The 16,339-nt window shown below is 37.2% G+C and overlaps 1 long non-coding RNA gene across 1 annotated transcript in view; it reads left to right on the top strand.

Annotated features, from left to right (window-relative positions):
- LOC138152702 (uncharacterized) overlaps positions 1–14,594 on the top strand; it is a 44,491-nt gene extending 29,897 nt beyond the window's left edge. The window contains exons 2-3 of the long non-coding RNA XR_011166177.1: positions 12,105–12,159; positions 13,768–14,594. This is a non-coding gene — a long non-coding RNA (uncharacterized lncRNA). The remainder of the gene's footprint in view (positions 1–12,104; positions 12,160–13,767) is intronic.
- The last annotated feature ends 1,745 nt before the right edge of the window (positions 14,595–16,339 follow it).

Here is a 16,339-nt window from a genome sequence, read left to right on the forward strand (position 1 = left end):
TGGAGTTGATTAAAACTAAAAACAAAAAAAAATATATGTATCCCTATCAAATTCCATATTATTACCTTCAATCCCATGGTTTTAGAATAAAGCAGCATCAAAGAAAAGTTTAAACAAAGCTTAGTAAACTTGGTTAATGTGATAATGAAGTGTTGCTGACCTGTTTCAATTTTTTAGGAAAGTTCTCTGGACATCTCTTGCCTGACTTAGCACCTGTGGTGTTTGGTGGGAAGGGAGAACACTGAATTATTATAAACAGAACAAATTTTCCTTTAACTATATCTACTTTATATTCATAAGGGCCTTAACATGACTTCTGATTCAAATATAAATTATAATATTTTTGGAAGATGTCTTTTTGACTAGACAGACAGAAACTTGTGGTTACTGGTTGGAAATAGCAATGGGCTTTGGGACCATTATGGAAAGATTAAATTTAGGATGAGTATGAAGACAAATTGATAAGTTTATCTATCCCCATTTCCTTCCCTCTCAATCTATTGTCCAAGGGAGAGAGAATTAAGAACATGTGAAAATTAAAAGGAATTATGAGGGGCAGTCAGGTGGCTCACTAGGGGCAGCCAGGGGCTCAGTGAGCAAGAGCACCGGCCCCAGAGTTGTGATGACCTGGGATTGAATCTGGGCTCTGATACTTAGCACCACACCCAGAAATTACTGGCCATGTAACCTTGAGCAAGTTACTTAACCCTAATTGCTTTAAAAAAAAAAAAGGAATTATTAATTAATTATAAGAACAATTGGTTAGATCAGGTAGAGAATTAAAGGAAATTTGCCAAATACTTCAATGAAATTTTGACAGGGTAGTATCAAAGAAAAGTTTAAGTAAAATTTAGAATTCTGACTTTTGGGACAATACAAGGACAGGAGAAGACCTTTATTAGTACATATTTAAAATAAAAGAACATTTTATTTTTTGTTATATGAGATGGCTCACTGAGGAGAAGTATGGAGGGGTAAAATATATTCAGAAATGAAAAAATACAATAAAAATGAAAACATGTCAATGATTTTTTTTAGTTAAAAGAAAATTAAAAGGAGGATTTTGGAAAGAAGTATTCAAGAAGCAGTTGGAAATTCTAAATGTCACTGGGTTTACAATGACCATCTGGGAGTGAGTTCCAGACCAGAATGAAACTAAGAAATTATGAGTCAGGGTGACATTTTTTGTGAAGGTCTACAGATTGGCTCTTCCTTCTTGGACCATTTTCATGGACTTTGCCCAGAGAGAGATACCTCATTCAGTCATTCCATTCCTTGTGGTTGACAGTGGAGAGAAAAAAAAAGGACATAGGCTATTGGGCTGAGCTGGTCATAGAGAGATGATGTCTACAACTGAGAGTGGTACTTTGAGCAAGGACACTGTATCAACAGCTGCCAATTACTCTATCTGTTGTGAACAAGACCAGCCTGAGCTGAGAGCAGACCTGTAACTAAAATTAAAGCTGTTTACCTGGACTACCAGGGTGAATTGGGTCTGAGGCAGAAGTAGGTTCTAAGGACCTTGTATTATAGTTTTTGAAAGTACTAACTGTTGGTGACATGAAGGGAAGACAAACTTTCCCTTCTACAATGCTCCTTAGCCCCGGTTTATTGAAGAATCTGACCTCAGACAGTAGTCCCAGATGCCTAACTCCTATGATTAGTCCTTTGAATTTGACTACTTAGGGTAAAGAGAAATTCCATTGGGAAGGGGTAGTGGAATAGAGGGGGAGACTATCTAGTGAAACTTGTTTTAATATAGTTTTGCTAATATGGCAATTATTTACTTTGCTATCTTTTAGTAAATCACATAAATAAAACGTTTATTATCTAAGTCTTATAAAGGAAACTGCTTAGCAAGAACACATTTTGCAGATGGAACTTCAGTGCAATGGCAAGGGATACTTCTTTTGCTAATTCCATAATATTTTTTTAAATTATATGCTTAGTTGTATATTAAACCTGAAGCTACAGTGCCACAACATGAGTCCTAGGGAATTTGGGGCAGTTAGAGGGGACATATTCTAATATCTCATAGACCTTGCATCCTTATGATCTAGGTGTGGAGGGAGTCTTGTGCTCTTTGGCAACACCAGTGCATGCACACTAACACTGAATATTCTCTGAGGTAGTTATTTCACTGGGAATCTAAGAGTAGCACCACCTAATGGCTAGAACACATATTTCACTTGCTAGTTGGTTAATTGATGACCTACTTCTCTGCAGATTGCAAAAAGGAGGAGGAGGGTTATAGGTTTTATAGCACCACCAAGTGTACACCTAGTTCATACTTTCTGTCAAATAAATTGACATTTAATTATGTTGTGTCAGAGACTAGTCAGAGGGCAAAGGGAAGTGAGGGCTTAAGTTGAATGGCAACTGACCCATAGAGGACAGCTGGGTGCTAGCTCAATGTGATCCTCTTTGAGCAATTAAGAAGGACATCTGGGATTAGTGCTAAAGCCAAAGAGGAAACAAGTTTTTCTATTTGTGATTGTTGCCAAGATATCTGGCTGAATGCATGAGAAATAGAAGTCAAACCATGAGAAATGAGAAGTCGAGAAGAACATATTCAAATATGACAGTCCTAACCAACTTAAACAAAATTTTTATGAGTTGACCAATATGCCAGTGGGACAATGGAAAGGGAAATTAGAACCAAAGGCACTTTGGCTCAAGAATGTGGTGAAATTAAATGGAAACATTAAAGGTAGGACACTAGTAGGACAAGTTGAATGACAAGGTCAAGCTGTTTGAGAGTTTTCTTGGCACAGTCCTGCCTGTCCCATAATCAATTTTCCTTATTATTTTATTAATTTGCTGTATTTTTACACTTCAATTGTTTTTCATTGGGAAACTTCTACAATAAGTAGAAAAAACTTTTTAAACAGCCTTAATCATCAGAAGCTATGTATAATAAAGCCAATCATTAAATCAGCAAACATTATTAAGTAGTTACTTTATTACAAATACTATGCCAGGCATCTGAGATACAAAGATAAAAATAAAATGGATCCTGCCTTTCAGGAGCTTACCTCCTATTAGGAAAGACAACCTGTATACAAATAAATAAAGATGCAAATAAGCAAATAAATGAATTAATGAATAAATAAATAAATGTGCATTTGTGCATGTGTATACACACATACATACACACATATACACATATATAACCTAGGGGGAGAGAACCAGGGGCCTCATATTGAAGGTGGCATTTGAGCTGAGTGTTGAAGGAAAGTAAGTGCTCTAAGAGGCAAATGGGAGGAAAAAGTAATTCTGGACATAGGGAAGAATGGAAAGGCAGCTTGGAACCATCTTGTGAAGGGCTTGAAATGCCAAACAAAGAAGTTTGTAAGTGATCCAGAAGTAATAGGGAGACAATAAATTGTATCAATCAGGACAATGACATGGTAAGACCTGTGTTTTAGTAGTGCCACTTTGCAGAAATGTGGATGATGGATGCAGAGGAAAGTGATTTCGGAGGATATCCTTGTAGTCTAGGAAAGAAATCATGAGGAGCTTAACCATAGTGGCAGCTATATGAGTAGAAAGAAAGGGATGAATGTGAAATATATTGTGGGGACAAAATTCACCCTTGGCAACTGGTTAGATATTGTGGGGAAAAGAAGAGTAAGGAGCCTGAAGAATTCCTTACCTATGGTTTATCACATCTCTACTTAGAGGAAAGAAATATATTTCAATAAAACAACAGATATTTATTAAGCCCTACTATGTGGCAAGACAGCTAGGTGCCAGTGGCTAGGCATGAAGTCAAGAGGACCTGAATTCAAATCTGGTCTGAGACTTACTAGTTGTGTGACTCTAGGCAAGTCACTTAACCATCTTTTACCTTAATCCACTGGAGAAGGAAATGATAAACCACTACAATATCTTTTCCAAGAAAATTCGTAGGGATCATGAAAAGCTAGACATGATTGAATGACTGGATGATGACAACAACAACTTGTGCCAAGCAATATATTTGGCTCTGGGGATATGAATACAAAATATGAAAAATCTTCATTCACAAGGAACTTAATTTCTAATGGGAGACAAGTATGCATGTATGTATATATACATGAATGTCTATGTATATCTCCATAGCATGTTGTGTAGTGAATAAGAAGAAACATATACAAAGGAATTCAACATCAAGCAGTGTGAGAGGGAGGATACCAGCAGATGAAGGGAAAGACTTCATACAGAGGATGGTGGAGAAATTGTTTCATTCTTTGGACTTTTTCCTCCAGTACCTTGTATAGTGCTTGACATTTATATTCAGTACTTTAATAAATATTTTTGATAGCTAGGAAAGTACTTCTTTCTTTGCATTTGCTCTAATTTTGATTGTCCTCTATTGTAGTCTCCACTTTTATTATCAGTCTTTGAGCTTTTAGCCTTTTGTTTTTGTCCTCAACTTTATTTGGCTATCAATTGTTGAGGATCTTGGGAACAAGGGGAGGGTTTTTTCCTCCTCAAGCAGTTCCTGGTTTTGGGTTTTTTTTGGGGGGGGGTCCCTAGAATGGGTTTTCTAAATTACTCTCTTTATGATACAAAAATACATTACATTTGTAGCAATTATGTATTTAGCAGTCATTAATAGGAATTAGACATTAGATACCTTCATCAGATAGTTGTTTGGACTAACGATCTTGAAGTGATAAAAAAAAATTATATATAAACAGTGGACTTTATCTTAGCCTGGGATAATCTGCCATTTTTTTTTTTGTCAATTTCATGGTTTAATGTGATATCTCATAGCCTTTGACTTTGCGCAAAAGAGTTGTAACTCTCAGGGAGAGGCTTTCTAGCCATTGCTCCCTAATACATGGGAGCAGAGAACAGCAGATGTCCCAGAAGAAGCTAAACAGCTGAAACCAACACATGGTATCAAAGAACTGTCTGACGGGCATGAGACCAAGAGAGATATTGAGAAAAAAGAATGTAAATTCAACTGAGAGAAGACGAGAACAGCATGATGGTATCACGGGAGAAAGTCAGAAGTTTAACAACACCTGAGTTAACCTGGCCATCTGTGCACCCTAGTCATACATGTTTCTTTGCATGTGTCTTAGATACATGTGCTCCTATCATGTATTACATACCAATGTGTTCTCTGTGAGTGTTCCCTAGTCTCACATGTTCTCTATGTGTTCTCCCACATAGATGGAGTGGTAACCCATATGAGATCATACCTCATGTATCTATAGAGGTACCATTTCTTATCATTTTAATTACTATGCCATTTGATTAAACAGTCTTTGCATTGCATGAATGCCTTGTTTAACTGACTATATTAGGTTCATGAGTTATGGTTTTAGAAACTTCAAATGTTGGATAGCTTTTCTAGGGAGTCCATGAGTGAGGGAAAGTCCAGTTGCCACATATTCCTATACTGCAGTTTGTTTGTTCTTTCACCCATCAATGGACCAATTTATTTTTAAACTGGCTTTTAATTAGTACAAAAGAATCAACTTTTAACTAGCAAAAAAGGGTTCTATAAATGTTTTTTTTAAGCAATCGGGGTTAAGTAACTTGCTCAAGGTTGCACAGCCAGTTATTTCTGGGTGTGGTGCTAAATATCCGAGTCCAGATTCAATCCCAGGTCATCCCGACACTGGAGCTGATGATCTTTACTTGCTGAGCCACCTGGCAGCCCCTAAGCAATTGGGGTTAAGTAACTTGCTCGAGGTTATACTGCCAGGTGTTTCTGGGTGGGTGCTAAGTGTCTGAGCCCGGATTCGATCCCCAGGTCATCCCGACACTGGAGCCAGTGCTCTTGCTCTCTGTGCTACCTGGCTGCCCCTATAAATATGTTGATATATAATACACCTTTTCTGTCTTTGACCTACCTGGGAAATGTGCCACATGTGCATATTTTAAGTATATTGTAGTTCTAATTCTAGAGATAGCATGATATAGTGGAAATGATCCTAGACTTGAAGTTAGGAGAGACATAGATTACAATCCTTCCTCTGACACTTATAATTTCTATGACTGTGGGCAAGATCCCTAATCTCTGAATTTCATTCTTCTTGTCTGTAAATGGAGATAATAATACCTTTAGTATTTGCCTCACAGGATTATTATAAGGCTTAAATGAGATAATATATGTAAACCTTACATGGTTTGCATATTAACTATTATCATTATTATTCTTTTGATAGAGTGTTTAGTTATTAATGCTATGAACTACCACTTAGAGGTGGCCATATACTTCAGAGTAATAATGCCCTATATGTTGACCTGAAACTTATTTGGAGGAAGGTAGGACTGGACTCTCATGGCCAGATATAAAAATTACATTTGTGCTTAGAAAATTCTGAGTGCCGCAATTTATCTTTAACTTACTGATAAAATTAGGACCTCTGTATTTTCCATTGTTTACTCCATGTTAATCGCTTCATTTTTTTTCTTATATCCAGTCTTCTCCTTAACTCTACCTTGCTATACTACATCAAAATTTGAAAAGTTCTAATGTCAGACATTTATGCCTCTTAATTTTTACATTGCATCAAAATGGCACTTCAGTGATGAGATCTTTTCTAAAAAAAAAAAAAAAACTGAGTGAACTTGCAATTTTATCAGTGTAGGGATCTCCTACTAAGAAACTCCCGCTACCAATGCTGATCAGTACTTGACTTGAAATTTAGGGTTTTACCACTTTACTTGAGTCACTAATGGATTAAGTGATTAATCCAGGATCCCATGGTCAGTATGTAGTCAGAGGCAGGGCTTGAAGCAAGGTCTTTCTGAGTGGAAGCACAGTTATCTATCCACTTCCCTATTACTACCTTTCCTAATGCATTAGATGGAAGTGGGGGGGGGAATAAGGAAAGATGCCAAAAAGCAATACATTATACATAAAATGTATTTATATACATTTTCTTTTACTGATGGAGATTTGAAGGTGCATACAGTGACTGTCCCCTTTTCTGGTTGAAGTGGGGAGGATGAATCCTAATTGCAGATGAACAAAAGAGGGACTCTGATCAAAAAGAGGCTCTTCCATCATGAAGGCAGATAGATGACCATCCTTTATTTTTTTTTTGATTGCATAATAAACTTTATAACAAATATGTCTGTAAGAAATGATGAGCAGGTGGATTTCAGAAAAACCTGGAAAAACTTATATGAACTGATGTTGAGTAAAGTGAGAATGAGGAGAACATTGTACACAGTAAGAGCAAATTGTGCAAGGATCATCTTTGATAGACTTACCTCTCTCAGCAATACAATGATTTAAGACAGGCCCACACAACCTGCAAGCTGTGAAGGGATTTGGGGCAGCCTGTGAATAATGTAGTGGATGTAAAACAAGCCTGAACAACATACTGTCCTCAGGCTGTTTGGGGGGCTGTAAGTGGCTGGCGGGCCATATATTGTGTAGTCCTGATCTAAGACAATTCCAAATGACTCATGATGGAAAATGTTATCCACATCCAGAGAAAGAACTATGAAGTCTTAATGCAGATGAAAGGATACTATATTCTCTCTCTCTTTTTTTTGTCTTCTCTTTGTTGTGGTTTTTCATTTTTGTTCTGATTCTTCTTTTACAACATGCGTAATGTGGAGACACACTTGATATGATTGTGCATGTATAGACCATGTCAGCGTGCATGCTGTCTTGGGGATGGGGCAGCAGAGAGGGGGAGTATTTGGAATTAAAAATCTTATAAAAGTAAATGTTGAAAACTAAAACTAAATTAAAAAAATAACAATCATCAAAAATTGAATATACAAAAAGAATGGAAAAGGGGGCATGTGTATGTCACCACACATCTCTTTATCACGATATTATGTTTTTAAATTGTATGTCAAATTTACCATGATAATATTAACATTGTCCTATTTATCTGTGTTTTTCTCTCAACTTCTTTCTATATTCTTCTGTTGTTTAATTCTTTAATTCTTATTTCCTTTTTCTCATCACTATCACCACCTTCCCTTAATCAAAATCAAATAAAATTTTCCTTTCTAAAGGGTTGAGCATAAACAAATTTATACCTTGGCCATGTCTGAAAAGGTATAATTCTTTCTCTACCTCTAGCTCATCACTTCTCTGTCAAGATGTAGGAGGCATGCTTCATTATCAGTCTTTGGAGTCATGATTGGTCATATTATTAATCAGAGTTCTTAAATCTTTCAAGACTTTATGTTACTGTAGTAATCATATAAATTGTTCCCAAGGTTCTTCTCAGTTCACTCTGAATCAGTTCATACAAATCTCTTAAGGTTTCTCTGAATTTCCACTTTTATTATTTATTATGGCTCAATAATTCACTATATTCACATCACAATTGTTCATCCATTCCTCAAATGAGGAGTACACATTTTTGTTCCAATTTTTTTCAACAACAACAAAATATTGCTATAAATAAATAATATTTTGTACATAGGAACACTTTTTCCCTCTGTCTTTGCTCTCTCTGGGGGTATATATTTAGTACTGGCATTGCTGGATCAAAGGGTATGCAGAGTTTATTGACTTTCTGAATATATTTCCAAGGTATTTTCCAGATTGAATGGATTAATTCAGAGTTTGTCCAACAGTACATCAGTGTTGCTGTATGACAACAGCTAATCCAACAATTGTCATTTTCCTCTTTTGTAATATTGTAATTTGCTGGGTGTCTTAAAAGGTTTTTAATTGAAATTCCTCTTATTATAAATAATTGGGAATATTTTTTCATTTATTTGTTAGTAGCTTCCATCTCTACATTTGAAGCTACTTGTTCATTACATTTGACCATTTATCTAGTAGGATATGGCTATGGTATTTAGATGTTTGTATCAATTACCTATATATCTTCAATATCAGTTCTATATGCAGATGTTCCAAGTAATTATGAGATTCTAGGACATCTATGTTTCTGTCATATTCCTGAATTTAAATTTGGTTCAGCTGTATGACCCTGGGCAAGTCATTTAACCCTGTTTGCGTCAGTTTCATCTGTAATGAACTAGAGAAAGAAATAATAAATCAAGCTAGTATCTCTGCCAAGAAAACCCTAAATGAGGTCATGAAGAGTTATAATGGTAGTAGCAATGGAGAAGTATGGATGAAGAGAGGGCTGGAGAGAGGGAGAAAATGTGTTCTGTAAATGTTTATTGAATTATCTGATTAAATTAGCCTCTAAAAAGCATCCTTATTTCCCCAAGAGCTTGCTCCTGTACACTGTACTTCAGTCATATCATGGTAGGACTGCTCAGATGAGATCTATCTGACAATCAGGTAGTTGAGGGGCTAAGTTGGTGTGTTTGATAAAAGAAGGTCAAGAAAACATGAATAGGGACTGCAGCCAAAGAATCCAGACATGGAGGAGTCAGGCACAGTGGTAATCAGGGCACCAGCAATGCCAGTGGCTCAAGTTGCATGCTCAGAGTTCCATGGTCTGTGGGCCATCTCTACGCACAAGTGCTACATGTGTTTGCTGGCACGCCTAATCCTGCCACTACCGTGTATCTAAGCTGGTGTGTGTGTGGGAGCGACTGAACATATACTTTCAGTTTCCATGTAACATGAGGGTCATACCACAGTTCTGACTGGGGGTCCTGAACATAAGCTTATTTCTAACCTTTTAGAGTGGCAAGGTAGAGAGATGTGGGCCATGGTCTCACCATTCCTTGTGTATCCTCATCATTTCTCTATTTCTCAAATGAGTTGGGGCTTGACCTGAAACTTCAGCTGCAGGAGGTTTGCCCCTAGAAGATTTGGGGAGCAGAAAAGCACGTTTACTGTGATCATCTTTCCTTTCAATAAATAAATACAAATAAAATCCAATGATCCCTTTTGTCTTTACATTACAATGCTTTCAAACCCCACTTCCCTCTAGTCTGAATTCTCCTTTAGGACAAAGAAAAACAATTAAGTGAACATAGAAAATACAGCGACTACATCTGATGATGAACATTCATTTTTGTCCCAGGTATTCCCCACCTCTTTGCCACAGGGTTTTGAGGATGCTTCATTATGTCTTTTTCAGAATATTATCTTTTCCTAAGCCGTAAGACTTGCCCTGCTACAGAATGTCTTCTCAGCATGTTCTTTTCTTCAAGATCTTCCTTCATTCTGCATTCTGGCTTTCCTGTCTGAGTCTACTTGTGTCCTTCTTATGTCCTCTACCTTTGAACATCCACCCCCACATGTCAGGGAATGACGTGGTGAAAGGAGTATTTTAGGAAGAGTAGCCTAGCATTGGTATGCTTAAGAAACTGGAGAGGAGAGAGCAGCATGGTTTGATGGAAGCCATGAGGCAGCTGAGGCAGTCAGAAAGGAGTACATTAACTGACCAGAGAGAAGGTAGTTAGAAAAGATTTAAAGTGGAGAGTAGTCATTTAGGGAGCTTCATCTAGGCAGATAAGAAAAGGAGAAGTTAGAAAGGAGAGACTTATTTAAAAGATTCTAGGTAGAATAAGGGAAAGGATAAAATATATGAACAAAGATTCAGCTTTCTTTAGGGAGAGAAATTTTGACTTGGATCTGAGGAATTGAGGAACAAAGAGTGTTATGATAGCAGCTGAGATTTTTCACATCTGTCACCTTCCTAGAAGAGACAACTTGAGGTTCAGAACGTGTCTTAGAGCAAAATGCCAGTAACCCTACACAATTCAGACTGGAGTCGTGCTCACATATTAGCAGCTATAGGAGGCAAAGATAATAGCTGGAAGAAATCACAGACACACACACATCCCTTTAGATACCAGTTAGCTACCCTTTATACATGGAGTTGGCCAGGGTACTCTTTCAACCATTGTCAAGAGGTCTGGTGCTGGTGATATGACACTCTCTCTCTCTCTCTCTCAATCCTCCCTCATCTAGTTTTATGGAAAGATTTATAGTAGAATGGAAACTCTATGATGCTATGAAGCTTAGAATGCTCAAGCAAGACCTTGAACCTCAAAGAATTTGGGGTCCAATTTTAAGAGAGTAGTTTGTGTGTCATCTTCTCCAGTATAAAGGAAACATATTGAGTCCTTACATCCTCAGGAGAAAGTGCTAGTTTGTGTGTATCTGAGGTTTAATGTAAAAAAAGAGCTGGGGACTCAGAAAGTTGGTTTGAGTTATTTAAATTGCAGAAGGATAGTGACAAATGATTTGAATTTGCCCTCAGATTAAGCTGATTAGACTCTGAAATAAGGGCTCCAAACCTTTCTGCTTTCCTTACTATTGGGAAAGATCACCCAGGGAAGAAGATAATATTCTCTCAGATCAAGGTTGACAGACTGAGACCAAATCATGCTGCAACAATACCATTTAAGTAACTTCAGTGTAAATTAGCAAACTGTACAGAGTTGTATCCTTAGTTCTCCTCTTTTTGGTGAATGAAGGGACCGTTAGATGGCACAGTGAATAGAGTGCTGAGCCTGAAGTCAAAAAGACCTGAGTTCAAATTTGTCCTCAGACGCTTACTATGTGACCATGGACAATTTCTTAACCCTATTTGCCTCAGTTTCCTCATGTGTAAAATGAGCTGGAGAAGGAAATGTCAAACTTCTCTGGTATCTTTGCCAAGAAAACTCCAGATGAAGTCATGAAGAGGAAAACATAACTGAAAATGGCTGAACAGAATTTGACTGGAGGTCTCATAGAGGGAGGGTGCCAGAGAGAAGTAAAAGGATCAAAGCTGTATTTCCAAAGGCAAAAATCTTTAGTAGAGCTACACAAGAACTACACCAGTGGCATAATGGTATCCAGGGATGTAAAACCTGTGGCCTCGAGGCCACATGTGGCCTTCTAGGTCCTTGGGTGCCTCAGTCGAAATTTTGACTGAGTTCAAGTTTTACAGAACAAATCCTTTTATCAAAGGGATTTGTTCTGTGAAGTTTGACTTCAGTCAAAAGGAAGAACCCAAGGACCTAGAAGGCCACTGTAACCTTGAGGCGCACAGGTTCCCCACCTCTGCAATAACAGATCACTTTGTTTGGCGATTGTCCAGGGCACTAAGAATATCTTGTATTCTTGGGGTTTTATATGTTTCTTTTTCCCTCAACTACATTGTTAGAAAATACTTTATATTTAAAGAGTACCTTAAGATTTTTTAAAGTTTTTCCTCAATAAAACCCTGTGATCTCAATAAAGCAAATGTTACTCTATTCTATAGGTTAGAAACCTAGGTACAGAGAAGCTCCGTGATCTGCTCAAAGTCACACAGCAAGGTAAGAGTCTGAGCTGAGATTGTATGCCAGATCTCCTGAATCAAAGACTAGAATTCTTTATTATAATGTGCTGGCTCCCATTTAGAGATGAGTCCCTCTTAAATATGAAGTGCTGTTCAGGATTTAAAAAATCAGTTCAGATAAATTACCTTTCCAGATTTTCCAGGAGAAGCATGTCTTCATGTTTAACCCTAAGAGTCTTTTATAAATGAGACATTTTGACATAAACAAAGATTAAAACAAGCAGTTTGAGTTTTATTTGGCATTTATTCGACTGTAAATGCAGCAGTATGGATTTTACCGCTCCCACCCATCTCTGCCTCTACCTCCCAGGTAAGGCCTCAGGAATTGCACTGATTTATTGTACCCAAAGGAAAGTTTTTACTGTAGATAGAAGACTCTGCAGTCATATATATGGAAAGATCAGGAGAACAAACATAAGAAAACAGCAAGATTCTTAGGCAATTATCTTTCCCAAGCAGGAAGCTTTTTATATGCTTTCTATTGACTCAGGGACCAATCTCAGGTGCTTTTTCTGCCATATAGCAATTTGCCTTACCTGGAAGATGTGATACAAGGTTGCTATAATTCCTGAACTTGCCCCATCTGGCACATATTGACAGTTAGACCCTCTGGCTGGGTCTAAACAATCACCCAGACTGACCCATTATATGTCAACACAGAGCAATCAATTAATTGCCAAAGGGTCTACCCAATTTGGTGTCTTAATGGCCAGTCTGGATTGAACCTTTAGTGACGGATCGACTGTTCACTGATCTGCTGTTATCATGGTCAAAATGACTGATTCAACTGCAAAATGGTGACTAGGTAGTTCTGTGATGACTTAGAAACAGTGTTTTGTTCAAGCAAACTATAATATTTAAGTTCAAGATTTAGAATACTTTTCTAAATTTGGTAGCTGGAAAGCAAAGACCCTTTTGGTAAGTATGCTTTCTATTTTTTAGCAGACCGAACACCACTGTTTTCATGGTCATGTATCATACCACCAGAAAAATCTGTTTTCTGGACAGGTTGATACTGCCTTTATATAGTAGCATTTGGTGGAATACTGATGAGTTTCATTTTTGAGTAGGGCCAATAATTCCTTGAAATACCAGTTAATCATTGTTTAGAGTTCAAGTTCTAGTTCTGAGGCTATGTCATTTACAATATGACAGCCCCTGCATAAGAAATGGTCGACCATGTTGCAACTAGTTCGAGAAGAAGGCACAGCTGGCAGTTGTGTGGATGAGCAAACACACTGAGCAGGGACATTTTTCAAGCACTGGTTGGGGAGAAGAAAGAAAAATATGCAGAACATTTCTTTGGCACCATTTTCTTTTTCTCTCTTTTTTGAGCCAAGCTATTGTTATTGTCATTATCTTCAACATGCCACAGATGTGGGGACTGTAGCAACCTGTAATAAAAAGGTTCATTCTGACAAGCATTTGGGCATATCATGCACCAAATCTCATCCTCCAATCTTAACAATAGCTAAAGAAGCCTGATGTAGCACACGTATAGTACTTCAACATTTGCAAAATTCTTTACATGTGTTACCCCATCTGATCCCTACAGCAACCTTGAAAATAGATGTTTATTTTACAGATGAAGAAACTGAGGCTGAGAAATGTTAACTATCTAAGGTCATACACATTAAGTATATATCAGGATTTGAACTCCGGGTCTAATATTCTTTGCAAGGTTCCTATGAACTGCCTCTTAATAAGGTAAGTTATAAGGTGAGTGTCAATGTTCTATTTGAATTGTGTGCATGGACAAATATGATCACCTGAAATCATCTGAATTCCTTCTATCTGAGATGCACAGTTAAAGATAAAACTGAGAAAATTCCAACAAAGTCAATTCCATGCCTCTCTGATTTTAAGTGGAGCAAGCTCATTCTGACAAGCAAAGAAAAAAAAAAGAAGGGGGGAAGGAGAAATATCAAATAGTGTTGCATAAAAAAATCTAAGAGAGGCAAGGCAGAAAGTCTGTGATCCCCTCTATTATGTTGGCTTACCTTCAAGTTCTGGAAACTTGAATCCCCTATTATGTAATAGATTCATGTCCTGGACCTAGAGAAAATTGTTTACCACCTACACCCCTCTTTACCAATTGATGTCAGCTCAGCAGAGTAGCATGAAATGGTTGGCAGGGTCATGAACTTCTTCCTTTTAAGCCCCATTTTCCAAAGTAAGGCTCTCAGAAGTTTGGCTGCTGGAAGCTTGGCGGCCCTCCCTTTGGGAATAGAAGACAAGGTAAAATTTTGAGGTAGGTGTAATTGGCCATTAAAATTCTCTTGTCTCCTTTTCTGTGGCCCTTTCCTATTTCTGGTGTTCTTAAAAACTTATATTAATATCTTTTATTTTTATGTCACAATAATTTCCCTAGCTTGAACCCTTCTCCCTGCCCCTCTACCCACACTCCTGCTTCAGTTGAGACTACCTTTTTAACAAGAAAAAAAAATATTAAGAAAACCTACCATATCATCAATTTTTCCAGACAGTATATGTATAGTCCCAACCTGGCGCCCTTTCTCCAGGATTCCCAGGTACCAATTGCTAATCCTTTAGTATAAACATTTTTCTTTGCATAAACTTCCTTTCTCTCTCCAGCTTGTATTCCTCCTTCATCCCTTCCAAAAGTCATCTTCTTCTCAAAGAATTCTGAAATACATTAGCATTTTAGCTAGACTGTAGGAGAAAGTAATCTGATTAGTAAAACACACCATGATTTGAATGATAGTTTCTACATTAATCTTCCTATAGATATTATCACTTTAAAAGAAGATGCTTGTTAGCACAAATGAATTGATAGCTTCAGACAGGGAAGAGAATGCATCTTTGTGTGTCAGTTTACAGTGCTTCCTGGTGCTCCCTAAATTACATTTTTAGGGGGGTCAACTTCCTACTCTACTAACCCTGAGAGGTTGAGGAAAGGAGTTTTTATGGTCATTCAATCCTGTCTCCTGCTTGAGGTAAGAACTGTTCCCTTTCCCTTGTCTGTCCACCTCCAGTAGCAGAGTTCTCTCCATGGTGAAGGCTGCATGACCACCCACAAAAGCCCTTGTACTCCCTACTATGTACAGCTGACTAATCCCAGGCATGGTCCTGTGAAGTTTGTCAATATCCTCTGGGAGCCAAGCTATTTCTGGGCATGTGAGGAGGAAAGAGCTGTTTCCCAGGTAGAATTCATCAGCAGGTATAGGGGAGGAGATTGGAGAGGCTTTCCATTTATTGTTTTATACTATCCATCCACTTAATTCTCGTGTGCGCCCTTTTCAATCCATATCAGCTAAGTGAAACAGAGAATCAGTTAAAAATATTTTGAATTTATGTAACATGTTTCATGTGAGAATCTTGAAGAAGTTTACCAATACAATAAGTTCTCTGTTATCAGTAATTCTTTTAAGTGGCTTTTTGACACATTTAAAGTCTGATGATGACTGATGTTCATAATGATGACCCTAAAGGCCCTATAAGATCATGATGTCCTTTTTGAATAATATCACAGATGAAATTGTATTCAGTATAGTTTTATTTTAAGTATCTTTAATTAATTCTCAAAATTTTTGTGAATTCACCTATGGCGAATATATATGGTAACTATTAGCCAGGAAATTTGATTCATCAGAAGAAACCCTTCTTTCCCAACTAGACCAGATATCAGGGAGTTTACTGTATGCTCAGGGTTTTATAAAGACCTTAGGGGAGTAAATATTTATTGTACCATATACAATATTAAATTCTCTTAATGAATAAATATGACACAGCACATAGGCATTCATCTGATTAAATTTCAATGCATAAACTGAAATAAATAATAATCATAAGACAGAATATGACCTTATTTATTCCATGTTCTGTGATCAAAAGCCTGGTAATAAATTAGACTACTCATGCATTGCGCTTCTAGAAAGAAAGGACCAATATCTTTGAAAATATGTGATCTCTATTTATAAAAGTCACTCTTTCCTCTCTTGACAGATCTCAAAGTCCAGCCTGCCAAGAAAAAATAATAATATATCTGATGTAGATGAAGATTTTCAAACTTTAAGTACCAGTTTCTTAGCAACCACAGAGGTTTAAAGAGTTCACTTTTTCTATACACATTGAGAAGTGTGTCAATGATTAAATGTTTCCTAAAATAAAAATATTTAGCTCCATAGGCATGGAAG

Source organism: Petaurus breviceps, unplaced genomic scaffold, assembly GCF_028583685.1.
Source record: "Petaurus breviceps papuanus isolate PSGF00001 unplaced genomic scaffold, PetGlider_PUasm1.0 151, whole genome shotgun sequence".
Taxonomy (NCBI): Eukaryota; Metazoa; Chordata; class Mammalia; order Diprotodontia; family Petauridae; genus Petaurus; species Petaurus breviceps.